General features: G+C 52.8%; 1 protein-coding gene and 1 long non-coding RNA gene across 3 annotated transcripts in view; both read right to left on the minus strand.

Annotated features, from left to right (window-relative positions):
* Positions 1 to 3,238, minus strand: part of MTM1 (myotubularin 1) — a 70,624-nt gene extending 67,386 nt beyond the window's left edge. The window contains exon 1 of one of the 2 annotated variants that reach the window (XM_037511832.2): positions 3,192 to 3,238. The gene's annotated coding sequence lies outside the window, so the exon portion shown is untranslated. Of the gene's footprint in view, positions 1 to 2,928; positions 2,948 to 3,191 lie in introns of those variants that run through there. The other variant, XM_054695507.1, reaches the window with a different exon arrangement.
* A 439-nt stretch (positions 3,239 to 3,677) lies between these two features.
* LOC129145849 (uncharacterized) lies at positions 3,678 to 21,215 on the minus strand. Its single transcript, XR_008551952.1, has 3 exons — positions 20,775 to 21,215; positions 16,010 to 16,128; positions 3,678 to 3,846 (listed from the first exon to the last, which is right to left on the minus strand). It is a non-coding gene; the product is annotated as an uncharacterized LOC129145849 (long non-coding RNA).
* Between the last annotated feature and the right edge of the window lie 3,344 nt (positions 21,216 to 24,559).

Here is a 24,559-nt window from a genome sequence, read left to right on the forward strand (position 1 = left end):
AAAGGATGAGACGGTCTCGGTGTTCGTCATGGAAAAAGACTGTAAACATTTAACATGAAAACCATTCTCTGACTACGGGCAGCAAGTACAGGTAATGACTGGGTCGCCCCTGAATCACCTGGACTCCCGTCCCCTCTTGCTTTCAAAGCGAGGGACTTGAAGAAGGCCTCCAGAGCATAGCACCAAACAAAATAGGACCTCACATAATTTCTGAGCCCCGGCAGCAAAGGGGACTTGGTGCTGCACGAACCTCAGGCACGGACATCAACATCACCTGAAACTAAAAGCTCGAACTGACCATAAAATGCAGAGAAATTCCTGGAGAAGCACAGTGACAGGACCCCCAAACACACTTGGGCATGGCCAGGAGCACTGTGAGAGAGATCAGTGTGTGAGAGTGACAGCTTTGCCTGAGTGCCTGCTAAGGGCCAGACGCTGCTCACCATATAAACCAGAACTCAGCCACCCCCCGCCCCACCCCAAGTGCCCTTGGAGGCAGGTACTATTAGCGTTAGTTTTCATTTCACAGATAATGAAAGTGAAGCACCGGGCGTAAGAGACTTGTCCAGCCACACGGGGCACGGCAGCCTGGATTCCCAGCCAGGTGGGCTGCCCCATCTGGAGTCAAGCCCTCACGGGCAATGGTGGTCCTGCCCCCATCCGCCTGAAAGGAATCACGAGCCGAGAAACTAGAAAACGAAGAAAACAGAACTTCAAAGAGACCAGAAACAGGGAAGGGAAATTACTAAAGAACAATGAACACAACTTCTTACTGGTCTGTAAAATTGAAAAAAACTTGGGAAACAACACTCGGGCCTTTGAAATCCTTTGGCCACCAGTGAAGCGTCGCCTGCTAGGCCTTGAAGAGGCCCTGCTTTTCTCTCTATTTTGGGGCCCTCGGTAAGAGCAAGAACCACTCGTTCTTTCAGTGGCTTTTAAAGTAACTCCATTTGGGTAATCCTTTCATTTCGGAACAAAGAATATTGCAGTTACTCTTTGTAACTTTTCTCATTTTTCAGAACCTGCAAAATGAAAACATTTGCTTTGAAGCCACTGAACATAATTTGAGAGAAGCGAAAAGGGACTGAACAGGTAACTTTACAATAAGCTGTCATTAATGCTGTTTTATTAGCCCTCTCGTCCTTAAGAAGTTGAGTCCTGTTTTAGAGCTAACAGCAAAATGAACTCGCTCCTTGACAAACCACACAACACAGAGGTTGAGCAGCATTTCAGACAGGAGGTTCCCAGTCCAAACCAGCAGGTGGGGAGAGAAATCCTGGTGGAAGGCAGCCTAAGGCCAGAGACACTGGCATGAAATCAACAAGCAATAGTGGACCTGGTGGAGCCGTAAGTAGCTTGAGGTAGCTACAGAGACAGCAAAGGATGGAGGACCACCTCCCTCCGTGCTGGAAACCACTTCCCGTTTGCAAGCAAGGGGGCAAAACTGCAAGTCAAAATGAGGCTGTGATCAACTTAGTGCAGAGGCACTCACTGCAGATTCACCGATTTCCTTTTGGATTTGATGATTTGCTTTAATGGGGCAGCAGCCAACGATCTCAATGTAGCAGTTCAAAGTAGTGCCCTAGTGCCCAAGTCACTCTGAATCATGCCAGCCTATTGCACTGGCATCGTAGTTCCAGAACTGTAGTTTTCTTCACAGTGCTCATCTGTCTGCTTTTCTACACAGAGCGCAGTAGTAAGACAAGGACCTCACCAGGCCACTGCAGACACAGTTATGGGCATTCTGGGTTTAATGAAGGCAAGAGACCAGCGAATGACTTGTCAAATATAAGTAAGAACTTTAAGGAAAATTTGTGTAATAACCATACTAGAATTGAAGTAAAAGTCCCAATAAGCAGTGCCCAGTTTGAGCACCTGGGAAGGCTGGTGTGTATGGCGAGCAGAAATGGTTTGAGTGTGCTTGCTGGGGTGGACTCCCCAAGGGTAGACTGGGTTTTGTGACAGAGCCAAAGTTATTCTAAGTCAAATTTGGTGAATAAGTGATCATGTCCAATATCTGTCTTGGATGAATGCAAAAAGTGTCTCTAAATTAATAAACTGGGTTATGTCATTTGGCTGGTAAAGTGGTTTTGATGGAAATTCAAAATAGTTTGAAAGACAACAAAATAATTGCCTCACTCTCTAGATGGTAAAGTGGATACTTTATAAGGAACAAAACTGAGCTATGATAAAAATAAAAAAGTACTCGGGCCAGACAGATGCCAAGAGACCTGGCTTATAATATTAGCTTTGCCTTTAAGTTGCCCAGAAGCTGGGTCACCTCAGTCACCCTCTCTGAGCCTCAGTTTCCCCATCCAGGAAACCGATGAAGGTCAAGGTCTCGGTCAACTGCAACGTGCCAAGATTCCATCCTGGCAAAGGTCTAGTGTGTTTAAAAACCAGTCATAACCTAATTTGCCTCGCACTTTGTAGGCGTCTATAAAGCCCATACTATCGTTTTTGGAAGCAGATTCATTTCATACTTGCTTGGGCAAAAACTAAAATTAGTTTTCACTTCCTGAGCGCAGCAAAAGCATGTTAAGGGAGGCAACCCGGCAAAGGGCACTTTCTCGAGCCTGTACATACTTCCGACTGCTTATCAGGGAACTAACCGTCCCTCGAAGATCTTCCCTGAACTGTTGCAAAAGCAGATAAACCTCCCGTCCGAGACAGAAACACCGGCCAGGGCGCCGATCGAGGCTGCGCGACTAGTGTCGGGCAGCGGCCGCTCCGCGGGGCCCACTGGGGATGCGGCGGCAACCACCCTGGGCGAGGGCAGGACAAGGACCAGCTGGGGTGCGGCGCCGGGCGGACAGGGCGGCCGGCTGGTGCGCTCGCCACCACGGGACGGGGAAGCAAAGTCCGGGCGGCGGGCGCGATGCCCCCACCCCCCAACCCCAGCCCGCCGTCCCCGATTCCCGTGCCGACCTTCGCCCGTCGCCGGCCCGGGACCTTGGGCGGGGAGCAGGGGGCGGAAGCCGGAGGCACCTGCCGGCAGCTGCCCGGCCTCAGTGCCGGCCGGGGCGGACAGCGAAGGCGATCGGGAGGGCTCCCTCACGCACCCCTCGGGGAGGCGAGGCCCAGCGGGACCCGCCGGTCCCGGGAGTCCCAACTTTCTCCTCCCGGTCCCCCCACCTCGGGTCCCCGCAGCTCCCGGCTCGGAGCCAGGCCGGCCGCGAGCGCTCACCCACCTCGAGCTCCAGGAGCCACCGCCGTTGCCAGGCTGCTCAGCTCGGGGCCCTGCTCCGCCCCTCCAGGGCCCGCCCCCTGCGGCCTCCCCGCCCCTGGCCACCGCCCGGCGCCCTCCTCCGCGCGCTGGTTGGCGGGGCTGTGTCACGTGACGGGGCGTGGGCGGGCAGAGGGCGCCGGGTGGGCCTAGGGAGCCGCACCAAAGGGCGGGGCGCTTCGTCCGGAGGCTACTGGGAAGCCTTCTTTGGAAGGTCCGGCGCTCGGGAGCCGCTGGGAGTTGTAGTTCTAGTTGCGCGGACGCGAATGGGCGGGGCCAACAGGCCCGGCACCAGCCCTGTAAGGGAAGTTGGAGGAGGCCTGAGCAGAGGCCGCTGGGAAGCGTAGTCCCAGGAGTCTTGGGTGGGTCTCAGGGAGCGTTTCCCCGTCAAGTGGAAATCCAGAGGGGAAACTTCTCTACATAAAACTTGAGCACGTTTTACTAAATTGAGCTTTTTTTAATCCGCTGTGTACGATTGGCTGCGTGAAGTTGAAATGCTGTACGGCAGAGGGAGATGTCACTGACTGCTGCGACATCCGGTTCCCGGGGCAGCTAACAGCCACAGGCTCCATCCTCAGGGCGTCTGTCCGAGTTCCCTCGACTGTCTGAGGCAAATGACCCTTAAAACAGTGAGAGAGTGAGAGTGAGTGACAGAGAGAAAAGGAAGACCAGTTCAGGGAAAGAATTCACTGAGTAATCAACTTAAACAAACCTAATTGAATGCTGCAGATGTGTGACATTCCTTGTTCTGTATGATAATTATACATGAGAAGTTCAGTTAAATAAGATCACCTTATTTTTTCCCTCCTGCATTTGTTAGTACTCCAGCATCTAAAATTATGTACCGTGTGTCACTACAGATATTTTATACACACACACACACACACACACACACACACACACACACACACACAGATAGCAGTAGATACAGATGATTCTATACATATAAACCCTGTTGAAGATTCCAGAATGCTTCTCTCAGTTACAAAGCCCTGCAGACTCCAACTTCACCTCTTCAGTCAGTGTTCCCTTTATGCCTCCTTTTCTCTCCATCTGGTTCTGATCTAGTCACAGGAAACTTTCTTCTGTTCTCTGCATGGAGAGCTTCTTCCCTTCCCCGAAACCCTCCTCATATGTCCTTTCTCCTCCTCTACAGCTCAAACTCCCAGAAAGGTGGCAAAATTGCCCCTGCTCCCCAGCCAGGCAGAAATAAAAGCATCCCTAGCCCGTCACAGCATGCATGTCATCATTTGCTTACACATCTGCCCCACCAGCACCCTCTCCAGACCGCGAACTTCTTTGAATTGTGTTCTCTTTTGTATTGGATTTCAAAAAGTGCTTAGTAAATGCTTCTTGATTGCATGCATCTCATGTCAGAGAGGCTCCCTGATGGGCTACTGAATAACCCTGGATTCCCAAATCTGTGAATCTTGGAAGAGAGAGGAAATCACAAGTGGGTGGAGGGAGGGCAGCAGCTGGATGCCGGAGCCCCTTGCTCAATGGAGGGAGCAGAGCAGGAACACCCTTATCCTAAGGTGGCAGTTATTGGTGAAGATTTCTGCACCACCTCCAACCCACGTCCAGCCCCAGCCTGGCCTCAGCTCTAGACACACACCACCCAAGCAGAGAGGGCTGGGGGCGGGGAGGGAGGCCCTATGAAAGGGAGATGGTGCCCCTGCCCTGCCCACCTCCCTATGTGGGTGCAAGGATCATGAGGTGAAAACTGTAAAGACTGACCATTACAAAGAAGTTCCTGCCTTGCTCTTGACCAACTGCAGCCCTCCCTCATGCTGGGGCTGCATCTCATAGTTACAGGGTATATGCGGGAGTATCTGTGTGTGTTGGGGGTGAAGGGGTGTTCTTCAGGCTTCCCCCCCCACACACACACACACAGAGGGGTGGTGGAAAGATGGCCAGTCTCCTACCCAGGGGCTCCTGGGCAGTGATGTAAGGCTGCTTCATTCACAATCTTTCTGGTTGGGATGTCCTGTATCTGTGCCCCCCGAGTGTGCCAGTTTTTGCCAAGGCACAGGCTGGGGTGCTTCTTATTCTCTGGGGCTCCATCCTGTTCTTCCAAGTTGGAGGAAGTGGAGCAGGCAGGGCTGGGAGAGGCCTCCTATACCCTTGGCTTAGCCAGGTACACCCCTCCCTTCCCTCCACCATTTTGTGAACAGTAAGTACCTGAGAAACAGGCCCGAGGAAGGAAATGGGAGCATTTCCTGCTCTCCCCCTTAGAGGCCTCATCACTTGGCCCCATGCTGGTACACTGAACTTGCCCTGCCCACTCTTGCCCCCAGGGGCTGGGACGACCTCAGGTGCACCACAGTGAGCTCAGGGTGGAGGAAGTGGGGGAAAGGAAAGGGCTTCTGAGTAGAAGAAGGAGTAGGCTGGTGGCCTTGGGAAGGTTACCCACCTCTCTAATCACTAGTTGCTTCTCCCGGAAAAAAAGTTGAATTCCTCTGAAGAAAGGGTTGCTGTGTCCCCAAGGACACCAGGTGACTGAGGTGTATAAAGTGTCAAGGCAACAGTGCCCCCACGCTGCCAGGACGGTCACTGGGAGGAAGGGGAAGGATCAGTCTTTGTGTCATTGGCACAAAGGCCTCTGGGCCCCAATTCTAGCTCTTGCCTTTGTTAGGAATGTGACGTTGGGCAAGTATATCTCTCCCAGCCTCAGTGTCCTCATCTGTGAAATGAGGCTATTTATGGAGGCTATCCGCTCCATAAGCTTGAGGTGAAGAATAAGCACATTCATGCCTAGGACTAACTTCTAGCAGAACTGAGATGGGCTTCTGCCTGCCTCCTCCCCCACCCCCACACTCTGTATGTAAAAAGTCACCTCAGCAGAAGGGCACAGCCACTTTGGAAAACAGTTTGGCAGTAACTTGTAAATTTCACTCTGGACTTAACCTGCAATCTGCCTCCTAGGTATTTACCTGAGAGAATTAATTAATGTTCACAACATGTTCACAAAATGACCTGCATTCAAATAGTCACGGAGCCTTTTACAAACACTAGTCAGAAAGGCAAACAACTCGAATTCCCATCAGTGGTGTTCCCATCAGATAATGGAACACTACTCAGCAATGAAAAGGAAGCCCCTTGCTATAGGCAAAAGCACGAACGAATCTGCAGAATATCATGCCAGGTGGAACACCAAACACACAAAATATTACACATGGTGCGATTTCATTTATGGTGCATTTGGGGAAAGCAAAACTACAGTGACCGAAGGCAGATTTGGAGTTCCCCGAGGCCAGGGCTATGAGGGCAGTGGGGGAGGGGGGGGAGATTAGCTTCAAAGAGGCAGGAGAGAAGGAGAGAAGTTTTTATTTCTTTACTCCGTCGGTTGTTGTTGCAAAGAAGCACGGCTTTGAAGCAGGGAGGGTGCTGAAGCCTGCCCTACATGGACCAGGAGCATGCTGCAAGGCCAGAGCTTGGGTGGGGCCATGGAAAAGCTCCTTTTCCCAGGAGATGTGGCCCAGCCCGAAGTGCTCACCTGCATGGAGCAGGCCTGGGAGCCAGGTCTGGACAGAGCCTGCACTTGTGCTTGTGGATCCCAGGGAGCAGAATTTTCCCCCGCCTTCTCTCGGGGTACGGCCAGTGACCTATGGGCACACATGCTGTGGGGCTCCAGAACAACTTGAGGTCACCCTGGATTCTGTTCCTATGCAAGGAGTGCTTCTTTCTGGGGTTTCCTTTCACTATTTCATACAAGTTGCTGTTGACTTTGGGACCTCTTTGGAGAAACCCCAAGGCTCCACGGGGCCTATTTTCGCAGGTGCTGGGTAGAAGTTCAAGCCAAGTAACGGGGCGTGAAAACACTCACACAGAGAGAGAAACTCAGCTTTGTTTTATTTTTGTCTTGTCCCAGAGCTTCTTGGACCCAGGGCCCAGCCTGCGGAGATCACTGTTATGGCATCTCCATGGTTCCAAGGACCAGCTCTGCTGGTTTCCCTCATGATAGGCAAATATAGGCTGTTCAAGGATGCTTGGGCTATAGCCCATAAGTACATGGTGAGAAAACCACCCCAGACCCCACTTGGATTCCAGATCAAACTGAAGCCACTCAGAAGAAAGGCCAACTCACAAGACACCCTCTCTCTGCCCCCAATTAGGAGTTTTACCCCCCAAAATCTGAGTTTCTTACACTAAAATGTTTTTGAGGAAGTAAGCACATGTGGAACTATTTCATGATACATTCAAGTTTGTTTTACTCAAAAGAGATTTTCAAAAAGAACTTTTCTCCTGTTATTTGAAGGGGCTGGCTCACCTCATGCTGTGGGGAATAATTTGCTACTTCTCAAACACCGGAGTGATAGAAGAGCCAAGATTAGAATAAAGAGAGAGAGGGGACAGAGGACAAATCTGAATATCAGCAAATATTTGCTGAATCTGAATGAAATTTTGTTACTTAAGGTCAATCAATCAAGAACAACAAGACACTTAGGAAGAAACTTAGCCAAGAAGGTGAAAGATGAGTACACCAAAAATTACAAAACATTGCTGGAAAAAAGGAGAGACACAAATGAACGGAAAGATATCCTGTGTTCATGGATTCAAAGATTTAATATTGTGAAAATATCAATAATACCCAAAGCAATCTACAGATTTACTCTCTATCAAAATTCCAATGGCTTTATTGAGGCAGGAATCAAAAAATCCATCCTAAAATTCATATGAACTCATGAGGGATCTCGAGTAACCAAAGCAGTGTTTAATAAGAAGAGGAAAACTGGAGGTGACACATAGATACAATAATTAAAATGGTGTGGGATTGGCATATGGAGAGACATACAGGTCAATGGAACAAAACAGAGAGACCAGGAATAAACCCTTGCATATATGCTCAAATTGTTTTTGACAAGGGTGCCAAGATCATTCAATGGGGAAAAGACAATCTTTTCAACAAATGGTGTTGTTGGGAAGACTAGATATCCAATGCAAAATGATGAAGTTGGATTCTTTATTCCATATACAAAACAAGATGGATCAAAAACCAAAAGGTAAGAACTAAAACTATAAAACTCTTAGAAGGAAATGGAAATGTTTCTTGACATTGGATTTCATGGAGATGACACCAACCACACAGTTAACAAAAAGAAAAATGGATAAATCAGACTACATCAAAATTAAAGACTAGTTTGATTCTGTGCACAAAGGGCACATGCAAGAGAATGAAAAGGCAACCTATGGAATGGAGGAAATAATGTGCAAATCACATATCTGATGGGCTCACATGCGGAATGTATGAAGAACTCTACAACTCAACAAATAACCCAATTAAAATACAGGCAACAGATTCAAATGGACATTTCCCAAAGAAGGTATAATATAACAAGAAAGCACATGAAAAGATGCTCAACATCACTCATCATCAGGGACATGCATATCAAAACCGTAGTCTGATGCCACCTCACTCCCTTTGGGACGGCTGCTATCAACAAATAGAAAATAACACATGTTGGTGAGCATGTGGAGAAATTGGAACCCTGGTGTACCTTTGGTGGGAACGCAACGTGGGGTTGCCACTGTGGAAAACTGGATTACCATATGATCCAGCTGTTCTGCTTCGGGGCACATACCCCAAAGCAGGGGTGCAAAGTCATGTTCATGCTCCTGCCTTCATAGGAGCATCTTCCCAACGTCCAGGAGGTGGAAGCCACCAAGCACTCAGCAGTGGGCGAGTGGGAAACATGTGACTTGTCCATACAGCGGGATGTTTTTCAGCTCTGAAAACGAGGGACATTCTGACAGTAGGGATGACCCCCGAGGAAGGACATCATACTAGGCGAAATAAGCTGGTCACGAAGGGACGAGAGGTGTCTGAGTCCATGGATCAGAGATACCCTGAGTAATCAAATTCCAGGGCACATAAGAAGGCTGGCGGGAGACGTCATCTGTGGGGGGGGGGGCGGGGAATTTTTCACTAGAGACAGGATTTCAGTTTTTGCAGGATGGAAGGAATTCCGGGCAGGGCACAGCACTGTGCACGAGACTATTACTAGTAGGGAGCTGTGCACTTAATGGCCAAGATGGCAACATTGGTGTTATGAAGCCCGCACAGTGGCCTGAGCCGACGGGACTCAAACCCAGCCTGGTGAGCGAGGGTTTGCCATGGTTCATCTCAGTCGCAGTGGCACCCTAGAATGTCAGCGTCCACTCAGGATAGGATGTCCTGGACCCGCAGGGGGCCAGAAGTAACCAGGGCCCACATCCCGGGGTGGGGAGGACCCAGTAGGTGAGCAGGCCTGTCCTTTCCAAATTAAATACTACCGCCCCCTTTGTGTCACTGCCAAAAACGCACGGGAGTTGTGAAAGGGAGTCCTTCTCCAGAGGGCCTCCTGGGACTCTTCCTCCCCATTCAGGAGAAAAAAGGAGCCGGCAGATGGGGGGGAGGAGGAGGCTAAGGAATCACCCTAGAAACACCTGCTGAGGACCACGCGCAGTGGGGGCGGCGCTGGGGCAGTTCTCGCTGCGAAAGTGTCACTGACAGTCTGCAGAAGGCAGTCCAGTTCCCTTTTTATAGACAGCAGGGGTCACGTCAAAAAGGTCATGGACCAAGGGAAGGAAGCATATACGCCCCCTGAGTCCTGTCAACCCTGTGAGACTGCACGTGGAGGCCTTCAGGGGTGGCTTTCTGTGAGCTGGATGAAACCTCAGCCTCCTCCCCACCCTAGGGAGTCTAACAGCTTGCCTTGCTAGTGACAGCTGCAGACCACCCAGCTGCCCTAGTGCGCGCCTCCACAAGCGCGGGGGGAGAAGAGCAGTGGCAACTTTTCAGTGCTGCGCTGGAGCTCTGTTGAGGCTAAACTCCCTCCCAAACCCTCACCCCTCATCCCTCAGCCCCGTGCCCAACACCAACCATTCTGACTTGCTCTCCCTTTTAACAGCTTTACTGACATATAATTTACACACAATAAAATTCACCCAGGTAAAGTGCACAAACCAGTGGATTTTTTCCACATTCACAGAAGTGTACAACCACTACCTCGAAGTCTAGAGCACGCATCGCTCCCAGAAGAAAACTCAGTGTCCATGAGCATCTCTCTTCCTTTCTCCGTCTCAACCCTCCCCTGGCAGCTGCTACCTACTTGGCGCCTGTGGATTTGTCTGTTCTGGACATTTCACATAAATGGACTCACCTGGCCTAAGGTGTTTTGTGTCTGACAGGTTTCCCCTAGCATACTGTGTTCAAGGTTCATCCATGTGGTAACGTGAATGGAGCACTGCATTCCTTTTCATGGTTGAATACTATTCCATCATATGCTTCTACCCATCACATTTGCTTGTTCATTCATTCATCAGTGGACATTTGGGTTGTTTCCACCCTTTGGCTCTTATGAATAATGCTACCTTGAGCACGTGTGTGCAAGCTTTTGTGTGGGCTTACCTTTTCATTTCTCTTGAATATACTTATACCTAGAAGTGCAATATCTGGTTCATATGGTAACTCTGTGTGTAACCATTTGAAAGAATTTTCAGACTGTTTCTCAAAGTGGCTGTGCCATTTTACACCCCAAACAGCAACTCCACATCCTCACCAACATTTGCTGTTTTCCAGTTTTTTTATTCTAGTCACCTCTGGGTGTGAAATGGTGGCTCACTACCATTTTCAGTTGCATTTCCTGATGACTAATGGCGTTGACCCTATTTTCATTAGCTCACTGGTCATTTGCATTTCATCTTTGAAGAAATGTCTATTCAGATTTTTTTTTTTTTGCTCATTTTAAGAAAACTGGGTGATTCGCCTTTGTACTATTAAGCTGTAAGAATTCTTCATATATTCTGGATGCAAGTCTATTATCAGATATGTGATCTAAAAATGTTCCCCTATCCTCTGGGGTTGCACTTTCACTTTCTGGATGGTTTCTGTTGAAACACAAATGTTCTTCACTTCGATGAAGTCTAATTTATTGATCGATTTTTTCTTGCATCTTTTGTTCTTTTGGGGCCGTATCTAGAAACCATTATCAAATCCAAGGTAATAAAGACTGACCACTGCTTTCTTATAAGAGTTTTGTAGTTTTAGCTCTTATGCTTAGGTCTAAGTTCCGCTTCGAGTGTGTTTTTGTGTCTGCTGTGAGGCAGGGGATCCAACTTTGCACATGTTGGACTTTGGCATGTGACCATCCAGTTACTTCAGCGCCATTTGTTGAAAAGACTGTCCTCTTCCTCCTGAATGGTCTCGGCCCCTGTTGTAGTAGATGACCATACATGTGTGTGTTTATTTCTGGACTCATGATTCTATTCCATCGATCCATAAGTCTAACGCAGGTGCCATATTTCTTTCTTTCTCTTCGAGTTCACTGGGAAGGTCACCTTTCCCTGAGACATCCAGTGCTTTCAAGCTCCCAAGTGCTCCTAACCCTCTTTCTATCCGGCTCACACAACAGCATTTGAAGACAGAGAAGGTGATCGCCCATCATCACAGACGAGGAGACCAAGTCTCTCAGTGCAAGGTAACTGCTGGTCGGGGTGGAGCTGGGGCCAGAGCCCCAGTTCTCAACCCTAAACTCAAGCTCTCTCCTGGACAGCACACTTCTCTTTCAAAGGCATGACTTGAAGGACATGCTAGTTGACCCTTGGGAATAAAGGTGACTCCCAGGGCGCCCCCGCCCTTGCTATTTCATGCAGGTGTCGTGAGACCCGAGGGAGCTCATGTAAGTACAAGCTTTTGATATAAACTCAAGGGCTAAAGACACACGAGGGATTATTAGGTGTGTGTCCCACCACAGCTCTAGTCTGAACTCATCTGGATCAGAGGTTGAAATGGGCGTTTTCTAACAGCATTGCTGTGGTTGGGCAGCAGACTCCTGTAAGGATATCCCTCCGAGAACTATTGTTGTCCCAGTGGTTTACTATCCAGGAAGACCCCAATAGCACATGGTATCCCTTCAAGATGCTGGGGGCGTAAATAAAATATCCTTTTTTGATTGATCATATCCTTCAGCCACTATTACCTTCTTAAATGAAACACTACCTCAGTAAACAGGCCCTTCTGATATGCTGCCTGGGTATTACATGGTAAACAAACAGAGAATTAAGATGCAGCCAAGACAGGCAAGAGGTGACAGCCTCAGGGGAGCATAAGCACTTAAACACCTACCAGGCGTCTTCCTTCAAATTGTGTGCCAGGATGCACACGGTCTCCCCAGCCACGGGCTAGGAGCAAGGAATGAAATGCCACCCAGGATACGAGCTGCCCCCAAAATCTCGTTAGAACCTGGCCACATGCCCTTAGGTGAGGGGAGTCCAGGAAGGTGCTGAGAGCCCCGACCAAGGCCTTGGGCCAGTCCGCCTGTCAGGATGGCATTCCAGAGGAGGCACACTTGAGGTGATGTGACGTAGCAAGAAGCGCCATGTGCCGAAGAGGTATAAATGTCCTGGGCAGCCGCAGGATGAATTGATGTAATGCTGTGGGGGATGGAGGGGTGCCCCACCAGTGCTGCACCTCCCCCTGCAGTGACCTTTAGGGCTAACCGGCCCTAGGTCCGGCTGGGCAACCAGCGCGCAGGGGAAGAACAGCAAAACCCTACCTGCTGCACCTCCCCCCGCAGTGATCTTTAGGAATGGCTTTCGCCACGGTCCCTAGATCCGGCTGGGCAACCAGCGCGCGGGGAGAGAACAGCCTGAAGCAGAGGAAGTGCAGCGGAAGTTCCCTGAAAAGGCAGAAGCTTATCAATAGATAACGACCACCAAGAACCACTACAAGAATGCTGAAAAATCTTATCCCGTCTTTCTAGAACTACAAACTTTAATCCCTTATTTGTCTTTCTAAACTTCCTCCTTTCTTCTATAATGGTCATTGCTTGTTATGTAGATCACCTCCCTGATGGTGATAGACTGAGCCCAGGAGCAAGCTAATTTCATTGATATTCATTCCTGTGCTTTTGGAAAACATATATATACTGGTCACAAACTCAAAGTAAATTACACTCAGATTTTCACTCTTGAAGTGTGTCTGTTTGTCATTTCTTTCGCCGACGCCCTGACCACCCTGCACGCTTCTCTCAACCCTGAGGTGGCCTCATCGTCTACTGCTGTGCTGGTCCGCGGCACACCAGCTAGCCCCTTCCGAGGCAGGCTAGGAGAGGAGGGTCACTCTAAGCTGGAGTTGGCTCAGAGAAGCACTAGGGTGACAAACAGAAGTTGCAGTCCAAAGGGCACCATATGCTGTTATGCTAGAGCAACAGGCTAAGCCCGAATCCCTCAAAAAGGCCAGTGCGGGGCGGCCCAGCCTAGGCGATTCGTTCGCTAGGGCTGCTGTGCGTGTTCCAGGCTGGCCTCACTTAACGTCGTCCATATGTTCTTGGAAACTTGCACTTCAAGTAAAAAGACACAAAAGCGAGGACTCAAAAGTAGGTTCTTGGCTACTGTGTTTAATCCACATCATCATCGCCTGGGATTGCTTTGTTTTTCTCATTCTTGAATGAACCCACACCGTCCGAAGACCTGCTGAGAGCCAAGTAGCTTCGGCAGCAGACTCTTACCTCTCCGTGCCTGGAGGTCAGAAGGCTGAGCTCAAAGTGTCTGCAGGGCCGCTCTCCCTCGAAGGTGCTCCGTGCTCCAGGCCGCTTTGCCGGCTGTGGGTGGTTCCTTGGCTTGTGGCCACATCCCTCTCGTTTCCACGACCCGGGGGTGGGGTCCGTCCTTGTGTTTGAAGGCCCCTTGTTTTAGGAGAACACAGACATCTGGACCATGGCCCACCCAGTGGCTTCATCTTAACCTGATTATCTACAAAGACCACTTCCAAATGTGGTCACAGCCACAGGCTCTGGATGTGAGGACCCACATCTTTGGGGAGGACACAATTCAGCCCTTAACGGGGGCAGAAGGGCCTCCCTGGTGGCGCAGGAGGTTGAGCGCAGTGCTGTGAAGCTGTCCGCAGCCTCTGCAGTGCCCGTTCAATCCCCACCGGCCACGGAGCTACCCACATGGCACAGCAGACCTCTCCTGTCTCGCCCGCTGCTCCCCTCAGCAGTGTATTTCAGTCAGTCTGTCTGTTCTGCTCCCCGCTCTGTCTCTGGTGAATCCCCTCACCCCCCACCGCACTTCTGGCCTGTACCCCAGCTCTTGTATAAATAAATAAGTCTTAAAAGAAAAACAAAACAGTGAGGCAGAAGATGGTGACAGCTGTGGAAGAATGCCACGGAGAGTCTACACTATCCCAAGGTCATGGGAAGTGACTGGTTGGGGAGCAGAATGCTCCATTTCAGACTAGTCACCCTGGCCCCCTGCCCTCTGACTGAGTCCAGTTGGAGAAGGACACTGCTGTTTTGGCTTTTTTCCTTCTCACAGTTACAAAAATACCTTTTTTTGGGTATTGTACTTCCCTTTTGGAAAGCACAGAAAGCAAAATATGCTTCCTGAAAACAATGGAAGACCTTTGAAAGGGTTGTTTCCTTACTCTGAAGCCCTTTTCACCAGTGCTCACAAGGTAGCAACTGCGCTCTCCAGCGAAAGCCCCAGCTCAGGCCGACGCCCCTCTTGGGGGGATAAAAGCTGTTTAAATCTGCAGCGTGAGCCACAGTGGCGCTGGGCACTGCTTCAGTGCTCTGTGGCAAGTACCGCCTGCTCTTCAAAGTCTCCTTGCACTTTGCATTCTCACCTTCCGCGTGGCTCCTGGTGCCCCAGGAAGTACCCGGGGGATGGCCCAGTGGGTGGGCGGGGTGGCCCAGAGGGCCTCAGCCTGGGCTGCTTCAACACCTGCCAGATCTGTCTGCAAAATGCCTTGCAGTCTCTCTGTAAAATGTTGGGAAAACCTGGGACTCTGTGCCCATGGTCAGCTCCACTCAACTCAAGGTCAAGTCCATTTGGCCATTAGATTGATTCACCTGGCAGATACTGACTGATTCCTGGCACTGCTCTGCGGACCGGCACATGGCAGAGAGTGGGGGCATTTCTGGGCTCACCCCTCTGGGGGGAGTTTGGTCACAATGGAAGCCACTTTGAAATTCATTATTTTCCATCAACGATATCCCCATAAATCCTATCTCGAAGACCCACAAATGCAGGTATAGCTGGTTAAGGATCTCGGAGATGAAGTCATCCTGGATGGAGGGCGCTACTTCACATGACTGATGGTCCTATAAAGTGGCGGGGCGTGGATGGGGGGAGGGGGGAAGGGGAGCCGGGGAGGGGTAGAGTGGGGAGACACAGAGCAACCTGAGAGAGAGAAGAAGGCAGGTGAAGATGGAGGCAGCGATTCCAGTGACGTGACAACAAAGCCAAAGCATTCCTGGAGTTGCCAGTGACGTCCAGTCCCTGTGGTCACCTGGGTAGGACTTTGCGTCTCCAAATCACAGAGAATCAGCTTCTGTTATTTCAAGGCCCCCTCCCCCCGTTTGTGGCACTAGTTCTGGCAGGTGTGGAAAGGCCTTCTAGCTAGGCCTTCTGTCAGAAGAAGCAGACAGAACACCTCAAATTCCACACACTTCAACGCCACAGCCCTGCTGGAGTAGAAACGCTGCTGCTTCCTTGTCCACTGTCTTGCCTGCTCAGGAGGGCTGGCTATGAGAGCTGGGGACCTCCAGCTCCACAAGGCTTTTTTAATATAGCACCCCTGCCCCAGGCCCAGTGACTCCCCGCGGCGTTGCCCAGGGTAGCATGTCAGGCTCCCAGCCTGCACTGAAGGGTACAAGCACTGGGTGGCAGCACCCAGGTTGGGGCGTTCTACCCCTTCATAGTCGATGGCCTGATGTGCTCCCAGAAAGCCAGGCCGCTCACAACCTCGCACCACCCGGTCTTCTGCGCCCAGAGTCAGGCCTCAGACTCAGCACTTACCAGACGTCCTGTGTGACGGTGGGTTTTCACGTCCTATTCTTCACTGAGCTTTGAGCTTCTCAGGACTGGGGCTGATTCATCTTGGCTGTGATCCCCAGGCTCCCCCTCCATCACCAACCCTGCAGGGATAAGTGAGAGGGCTTCTGAAGGCATCTAAATACCTTGGCGGGGGGTGCTCCCTGGTGGCCTAGGAGTTAATTATCACTGCTAAGGCCTGAGTTCAATTCTGGCCAGGGAGCTACCCACACAGTGCAGCAGACCTCTCCTGTCCCACCTCCTGCTCCCCTCAGCAGTGTATTGCATCCAGTCTGCCTGTTCTGCTCCTCACTCTGTCTCTGGTGAATCCTCTTACCCCCTACATGTCTGGCCTGCACCCCAGCTCTTCTACACACACACACACAAAATAAACAAACAAACAAATAAATAAATAAATACACAAGGGAGGGGTGACTCCTGCCACATGAGACCTGGCATGTCTTACTTTGCCCACTAGGAAGGCCCTAGAGGCTGGAAACATCCCTGCTCCGTTCACTCCTCTGCCTCAGCACCCCACAGGTGCTCAGCACACACACAGCAGCACGTGGAGGTGTGGTGGGTGAATCTCCACCTTGAATCTCTCTTCCCACCTCTGCTAACTCGGTGGTGTCTGCTCCTCTTCTCCCTGGAGCTGAGACAACAGCAGGGCCCGGGGCCAGCAGGAGGCCATGGCTCTCCTGGGAGGACGCCGCAAGCCCGGCCCCAGAAAGGAGGAACAGCTAACTCGGAGGACAGCCAGCAGCCGCAGGCCTGATGGAGCGAGGCCAGGTCTCCAGAGGCAGGAAGGGAAAGGCCCTGCACTGGGAGGTGGCAGCCCACTGGCGGCCCAGCTAGTCCGCGTGGGCCCAGGGCGCAGGCGAGTGGGCGGCAGGGCGGCAGGGCTTCTCCATTACAGCCTGGGGCACATGACCTGCTGGCTCTTGGGAGGGGGCAAAGCCCAAGGTCAAGGACTCCAGGAGGCGCTGAGGTTTGGGGGCGGCTGGCAGCCCCAGAGTGCAAGGAAAAGGACTGGGGAGCCCCAGCTTGCAGTTGGCAGCTGCGTGGGTGGGAGCCAGGGTGGTGACTGCCAGGAACCCGCTGGGACTCCCCTCAAGCCAAGTCCGGAGGGAACAGGACACTCCCTGTGCAGCCAGTAGGGGAAGGTCCCCCGGGGAAGCTGGGGATGGAGACTTGCCTCCTGCCCAGGCCTGTCTTCTCTTGGTGGTGTCCCCTTTGGGGGAGTACCCTGACCAGCCACAAGCTCCCAACCTCTCCCAAGCTCCTCCTCCCACCATGCACTCCTCCCACATACTGGAGCCTGAAAGAGTGGCAGAAGAGCTACCCCAATCCTGGAGAAGTTTAGCTAGGGCACTCCACTACCTTTCCCCGTCAGCATAGCCAGGGCTGGCTCTGCCCCCACGCCTACCACACTCCTAGGAAGTGCTTGCTGCTGAAGAAAGGAATGAAAGGAGGAAGCTGGGCAATTGTTGAAATGCCCAAGGAGGCCCAAGGACAGGCTCCTTGGTGACACCGCCTTAGATATCACCTCAGCTACCCCCCTAATTTAACCAGTGGGGAAACTGAGGCGCAGAGCAGCAACTGAGTGAGCTGGGGGCACAAGAATCCCAGAACCCGCCGATGGAGAAGAGTTCAGGCACCGTGTTCAGAGTCTGAACTTCAGCCTCACCATTTGCTTGCTCTGTGAGCCTCCACAGCCCGTCTAGGCCTCAGTTTCCTCATCTGCATCATGGGAATAATATCCTGAGCTCCTGGAGTTGTGTGAAGGTTCAAGGTTGTGTAACATAAAGGGCCCAATGTTTCAGGGGGCTTGGGAAACTAAACTCCCCTTCTTGTTTTTGATCTGCTGTCTGTCTTAGTCCGCAGCTCAGGCCACTCGGCTAAGCTGCTTTTGGGCAGGAGCCTCCGCATAGGCCGGCAGAGCAGGAAGCTCTGGAGCAGCAAATGGCCACGGTGCCTCCGGCCCAAGTGTATTCCAAATGGCAGCCAGGAGTGGGCAGCAAGGGTTAGGAGGCTCGCTGCTGAGAAAATGCAAGAGCCGCTTGTGAAACAGTCAGTATCCAGGCGAGTCCTGAGTTCTGGGTGGACGTCAATGGAGCGAGGCGGAGAGCTGAAATTCACCATTTGTTTTCGTTGGAGTGATCTGGAATGCTCTTTTTTGTATGTGAAGAAAAACAAAACAACCCGTGCCATTGTTCTGACATCAATTCAAAGCACTTTTGGTGGGAGCGCTTCCCTCCTACTCCCACCCCAAGGCTGATTCGCTTCCAATCCCCAGGCTGGATAATCTCCAGCTAGGTGCTGCCAGGAAAGTGCAGCGAATCCAGTTACATGTGATTTCCAGATAAACAACAAATAATTTCCTAGTTTAAGTATGGCCCAAAGATTGCATGGTCCATCCTTATGCTACAAGACCGGTTGTTGTCTATCTGCCATTTCGATTTCACTGGCCATCCTGTATTTTTATTTGCTAAAACTGGAAACTGGCTCCCGCCGAGCTGGGCAGGAGTGAGAGCGGCGCCTGGCCACAAATCTGGGTCACTAGGCAAGTGGCAGCCATCTTGGGGTGGCAGCGAGACAGGAGACAGCCCAGCTCGCCGATTCCCATCTGTGTTCAGCTCCCAGGAAGTTCTCTGCACCCAGTTTGAAAAGTCCTTGGTCTCTGCAGTGGGTACTGTTTGAACCCCCTACCCCACACCGGCCTGCCCTGTCCCCTCCCAGCCCCACAGCCGCCTACAAGCTCAGCCCTGCTCGGTTTGGCGATCACTCCTGGGCAGGCACGGCAGGGGAGGAATAGCTCACCCCCCACTTCTTACTGGAGTGCCCGTTCATGCCAAGCTGTGCACCACGTGGCCGAGCTAGGTGTGGGGTGAACAAAGCAGGTACAGTCCCTGCCCTCCAGGAGCCCTGAGACTGCCAGACTCTGGCTACTCATTGCCACGTTCGGGCCTCAGAATAGTCCTAGTAGTGTTAATATCACCCCACTTTGTAGATACAGATAAGCTAGGAAGTGGGGTACCCGGTTTTGACTCAGGTTTCTGAGACTCCAGGAGACACGTCCAGGTGCCAGGGGAGGAGGACTGCGTGGCAGGAGGCAGGGGCTTCCTAGAGACGGAGGTGCTGGCAGTTGGAGGCTCTCTAGGGCAGTGTGGGGTGGCACTAGGGCCCCCAGGAGGCCCTCTGAGAGGATCACGCAGCAGCCCCGCTGGACAGCGATGCTGCGAGGAACAGCCTTTGGGACACGAGGGTCCAGCTGCGCCATCACTGTTCAGTTATCAAGGCCCCAAAGCAGCAGTGCAGCTCTTTGGCGTGGGCTCCCCATCTTTGGCAGAGAGAACAACAGCTCCCTCTTTCCCTACACATCCTTGAACCTTCATACAACTCTGAGAGACAAGGATATTATTCCCATGATGCAGATGGGGAAACTGAGGCCTAGACGGGCTGTGGAGGCTCACAGAGCAAGCAAATGGTGAGGCTGAAGTTCAGACTCTGAACACGGTGCCTGAACTCTTCTCCACTGGCGGGTTCTGGGACTCTTGTGCCCCCAGCTCACTCAATTGCTGCTCTGCGCCTCAGTTTCCCCACTGGTTAAATTAGGGGGGTAGCTGAGGCGATCCCTGAGCTGTCCCTTCTTTTGATAGAGAGCAGCAGAAAGATGAGTTCACTCCCGGGCCTCCCTGGTGGCGCAGCGGTTAAAGACAGCACTATCAAGCTATAGCAGCCACCTGCAGCACGAGTTCGATCCCCGGCCAGTCAGGGAGCTACCCACATGGCGCAGCAGACCTCTCCTGCCTCGCCTGCTGCTCCCCTCAGCAGTGTATTTCAGTAGATCTGCCTGTTTCACTCCCCACTCTGTCTCTGGTGAGTCCTCTCACCCTGCCCTGCGCCTCTGGCCTGCACCCCAGCTCTTGTGTGCATAAAAATAAATAAATCTTAAAAAAAAAAAAAGATGAGTTCACTCCCTACTTCCGTGTAGATGCCGGTTGCCGGCAGAGACTTCTCACGATGTCCTTTGTCTCAGACCAAAAAGGCTGACCAACAACTATACGACAAAGTATGTCTGACAGTTCCTTGGCTGCCTGTCCCCCTCATGGGCCTGGTGGCTGGCACCAAAGCTGCAGGGCACACAGTACCTTCTGTGCAGGCTGTGGGTGGCTGCACGGGACACTGGGCCTCCGGGCCTGAGGAGCAATGGGGCAGTGGGGTTAGCTACACTCCCAAAATACATGTGGCATCCTGGTCCGTGCCGAAGCATGGGCCAGGTCTCTACACCTGGTGAGCTTCTCCAGACATCCCGGACATCCTGGACACTTCTCCAGACATCCCAGGAAAGAGCAGTTCTGGAAAGACTGGCTCTGCCATCCACTCAGACCTGTTCCCTCCCAGCAAGGTGGTCTAGCCTCCTCACAGATGTCACCAAAACCCCTGCCCATCAGCAGCTCACCATGGCAGGGCTGCAGCTGCTTGGGCTAGGCTTGGGGATCAGGAGGTGACACTCCTTTTGAGGTAGGGGCAGCAGGGTGGCATCAAGCACTCACAGCTTCCTTCCCTGTTTCCGGGGCTAACTTGTGCTCATGACCCAGCACAGGAATCATCTGGTAAGGAGCACTTCCTTGCTCGGGCCTGCTCACCCGCACAGTTCCCCGCCTTCCTGTGGGCAAGACTGAGACTAAATGGTTAAACTGCTCTCAGATCCTAGAGCACAAAAGAAAAAATAAGTTATTGAACTTACTCTTCGAGACTCGTAGTCACAGGTGCAGATGACACAGCTTGAACAAGAAGTGACCAAAGTTGAGCTGAGCTCCAAGGCTGGCTGCAGCCAGGAGGCTGCAGGCACGGAGGATGGAGGCTGCCGGGCGCTGAGGGGCCCCCCCGCAGAGATTCAGATCTCCAGCGGCCCACAGACATCCTTCTCCATGTACGAACTGCCCCTCCGCTGTCAATGAACGTCGACCAAGTTCACATTTCTTTACCCCAACCCACTTTTCAGCCAATAGAAGTTAACTCCTTTGTTCTCAACGGGGCCTCCCCAAGTCAAATAAACCCTTTTCCTTTCCCGGCTGGGGAAGCGGATCCGAGTCTACCTCCTGCCTCCTTGCAATTGATTTGCAGTAAAGCTTCTGGCTTTTCTCAGCATCTGGTGTCGTCATATGGGCCTCTGCGCACGCCAAGGAATGAGCCACCCGCCAGGGGAGGAGGCTCGCGACCACCCGCGGGGCAAGGGGCTGGGGACCCGGAGCCGCAGTTCTGCCTCCAGGGACCCCGGAACCAGCAAGACCTGGAGCAGCAGCTCGCGCGTGCGCAGACACCCGCTCCACGTGGAGGTTTGCGGGGAGCTGAGCAAGCTAGGCCGGGGCCACCCCAGGAGCGCCAGCTCCCAGGCTGCGGCCCTTGGGAAGTTCCTGCCAACCTGGTTTCCGCAGCTCCCCATTGCCCCTTTGGGGTCTGCAGACCAGGCGCTGAACCTCTTCAGGTGCAGCTCCTGGCCCTTGTCCCTCATTTGCAAGCACAGGGCTGGGGGTGTCCCCGGGAGGTGGAGGAGCTGGTGGTGCTGCGGCTTCCTCTGGTGGCAGCCTGGCGTGGCATGGCCCTCCTGTGCTGAGGGGCGCTGGCAGGAGGGGCAGGGGTGGAGCTGGGTGACACTGGCTACAAGCAGGTTCTGCTCTTGGAGGCTGGAGGGGAAGCTGTGGGGTGGGTCCCGACATGTGGGGAAAGCGAGTAACCACAAGTCCCAGCACTGTCTGTCTGGAAGCCCCGAGCTGTAGCCACAGGGGGACCACTGGGCTCCCCAAGGCTGGCCCTGCTGTGGCTCCTGTAAACAGCTGAGCTGGTACCAGGTCTGACCCATCCCCCTCCCTCCCCCTGGCCTTTCCTGGCCTCTGACTTCATTCCCCCATCTGCCTGTCCTTGTCTCACCCCCTACACTTGACCCGCGCTGCTGCCCTCTGTCTGGTTATTGATGTGATCCAAGCTCACGCTCACGCTGCCTGCCCAGAGCGCTTCCGGGGCCAGGCCTGGGCTCGGGGTCACACCAAGCAGCCCTGTCTCCTCTCAGCTTCGCATGGGAGGGCTTATGGTTGGGGTGTAGGCAGAGGGGTGCTGCCCGGGAGACTGAAGCCAAAGCCAGGGTGCGGTGCAGTGCAAAGCAGTCAAGAGCTCTGTCCAGGGAAGCTTCTAAATGGCCGAGTGTGGAGATTCGAACCCAGGCCGAGCACTCATCTCAGGCTCACTGGACCCTGAGGCCGCACCTGGCTTTGGATCTCCGCTCAGCCACTTAGCTTGCTGCCCGAGCACGGCGCCTTGGCTCAGGCCTTGCTCATCTCGCCTGTAACCAGGGGCTGAGCAAGGGGGCGCTGCAGGGAGGGTCTTGACCTGAAAGGGTTCTTCTGAGCCTGGCATGAAGGGCCAAATGAGCCCATGCCCATGAAGTGCCTCGTGCCTGCCTGGCACCCAGTAGTTGTTCCTCCCCACGTTCCCAGGACCCCTTTCGAGTCAAGCCAATTCTTTCTGTTGCTTTTCCTGCCATCTACCAACCCACCCTCTGTCACCTCATTCCCTTCCCACCCATGCAGCCACCACTTCATGTGAAGAGGATCTGTTGGGTGTCGATTGTGTGCCAGATACTACGCTGGGCACTGGAGACCTCGCCGAGGCTTCTGCCCTCACGGCCACTCAGTTCCAAGACAGCTGGGCTACAGAAGCTGCCCACACCCCCACCAGGAGCCACAGGACAAATCCATCCACATCTCCCCAAGGCCATGTTCAACAGAGGATAGGGACCCTGCCCTGGGGCTCCCACTTTCTGTGAGGCTCTGGGGGTGCTTCCTGATGCTACTGGAAGAAGGCAAATGATGCCAGTGTCCTGTCTCCCCTGCAGCCTTTCCCAGGGCTCTGCGGGTGCCCTGGCCATTGGTGATGAGAGGCCACGCAAGACGGTTGGTCCTGAGCCCAGAAGGCCCTCTCAGGGCCACTTTGGGTGATTCCTTTGGGGTTCAACCCAAGCAGCTAGAGAACTGCTCTCTCTACCAAACCTCAAATCCTAAAATCCCTTGAAATCACAGTCATGATGGCTGCGGGGAAGGGCGCATCGGAGTGACAAAAGTCCTGTTGCCTCGAGGGGCTTTCTGGGCACTCTGGTCACCAGCGCAGCCCCCATCCTGCTCTGCCGCTTCCTGTTGGCTTCCAACAGCTGCCACCGGCCAAGTCAGGCAGTTTAAACTCCTCCGCTTGTTCTAGAGCCCTAATCTTGGTGGCGCAGCCTTTCTTCTCAGAGAGGCCTGGCAGCTCCACGCAGAGAGGATTCCCGCCACCGCCACGAGCCCCAGAGCGCCCCGGGGATGCCCGCTTGGGGACCCCTTTGCCTTTCACAGGCCCACCCCGCTGTGGCACTCTCTAGGTGGGCAGAGATGTCATTCTGAGCGGGGTTTCTGGCTTGGCGGCAGCTCCAGATCGTGTCTGTGACAGCCATGGGTGGGGGGCATGCCGATCCTTTTCCTCGAAGAGAGCCCCTCCTTTGCCGCTCCGTGCTAGTCATCGCTGGGGTTTCTATTCTTGCCCTTCTGCGTGCTAACCACGCACTTATTTTAGGCCCCTCTCAGGAAAGCCTGCTCTGATTTCATTCCTTTCAGTCACATTTTCACACAGCGCTAACCTATTTATACTTACCAGTGAGCACTGAAGCGCCTCGATTAGAAGACCCATTTGTGGATGAAGAAACACTTCCCCAGGGAGCTGTGCGCGGCAGGTGTCCCGTGCCCAGACACACGGGGAAGGGTGAAATCGAGTTCGATGGATCGGGCCTTCCACATGGAGTCATGAGCCAAGACAGGCTACCCCTCCCCAGAGCAGCTTCAGGTTTTGGTCACCCTGTTGGCATGGGCACATTTAAGGATGATCCAGATTGGGGGATCTGGAGGGACAACGTCATCTTTCATGGGCACCTTCTGGTTTTGACTCCTGGACACTGGATGCCAGCTGGGGCAGGACAGCCACTTGTGGCCTTAGAAACGCTTTCCTTTTCTCCAATTCCCCCCTTGTAATTAAACCCTGTTGTTGTTACTCCATGTTTGAGGCATGTCCTGTGATTGTAAGCACATGGGCGAGGACCACGAACCGCATTTGTCAGGTTTGCAGGATTTCAGAAAAGCCTTATAACCCGGCAGTCTTCCTCTTGCGCGCTCACCCACAGAGGGCGAGACCAGCAAGAAACCCATCTATTCCCCAATGTTCACAGCAGCGTTATTCACAATAGCTCGGACGCGGAAGCAGCCTCCTAAATGTCCCTTGATGCACGGTTGGATCAAGAAGGTGTGCTATTTGCACACCGTGGAATATTACACATCCATTCAAAAGGATGAGAGGCAGTCACTCACTACAAAATGGAAGGGATGTGCGAGAATTGTGTGCAGCAGAGTCAGTCGGAACAGTAAAAACAAACACTGGACATTCGCATAGCAGGTAATTCGACGACACAAAACCCTTTCTAAAACTAAGCCTCCTAAGAGCCGGGAGGTGGCG

Source organism: Talpa occidentalis, unplaced genomic scaffold (assembly GCF_014898055.3).
Source record: "Talpa occidentalis isolate TD23 unplaced genomic scaffold, MPIMG_talOcc4v2.1 talOcc4.15, whole genome shotgun sequence".
NCBI classification, from domain to species: Eukaryota; Metazoa; Chordata; class Mammalia; order Eulipotyphla; family Talpidae; genus Talpa; species Talpa occidentalis.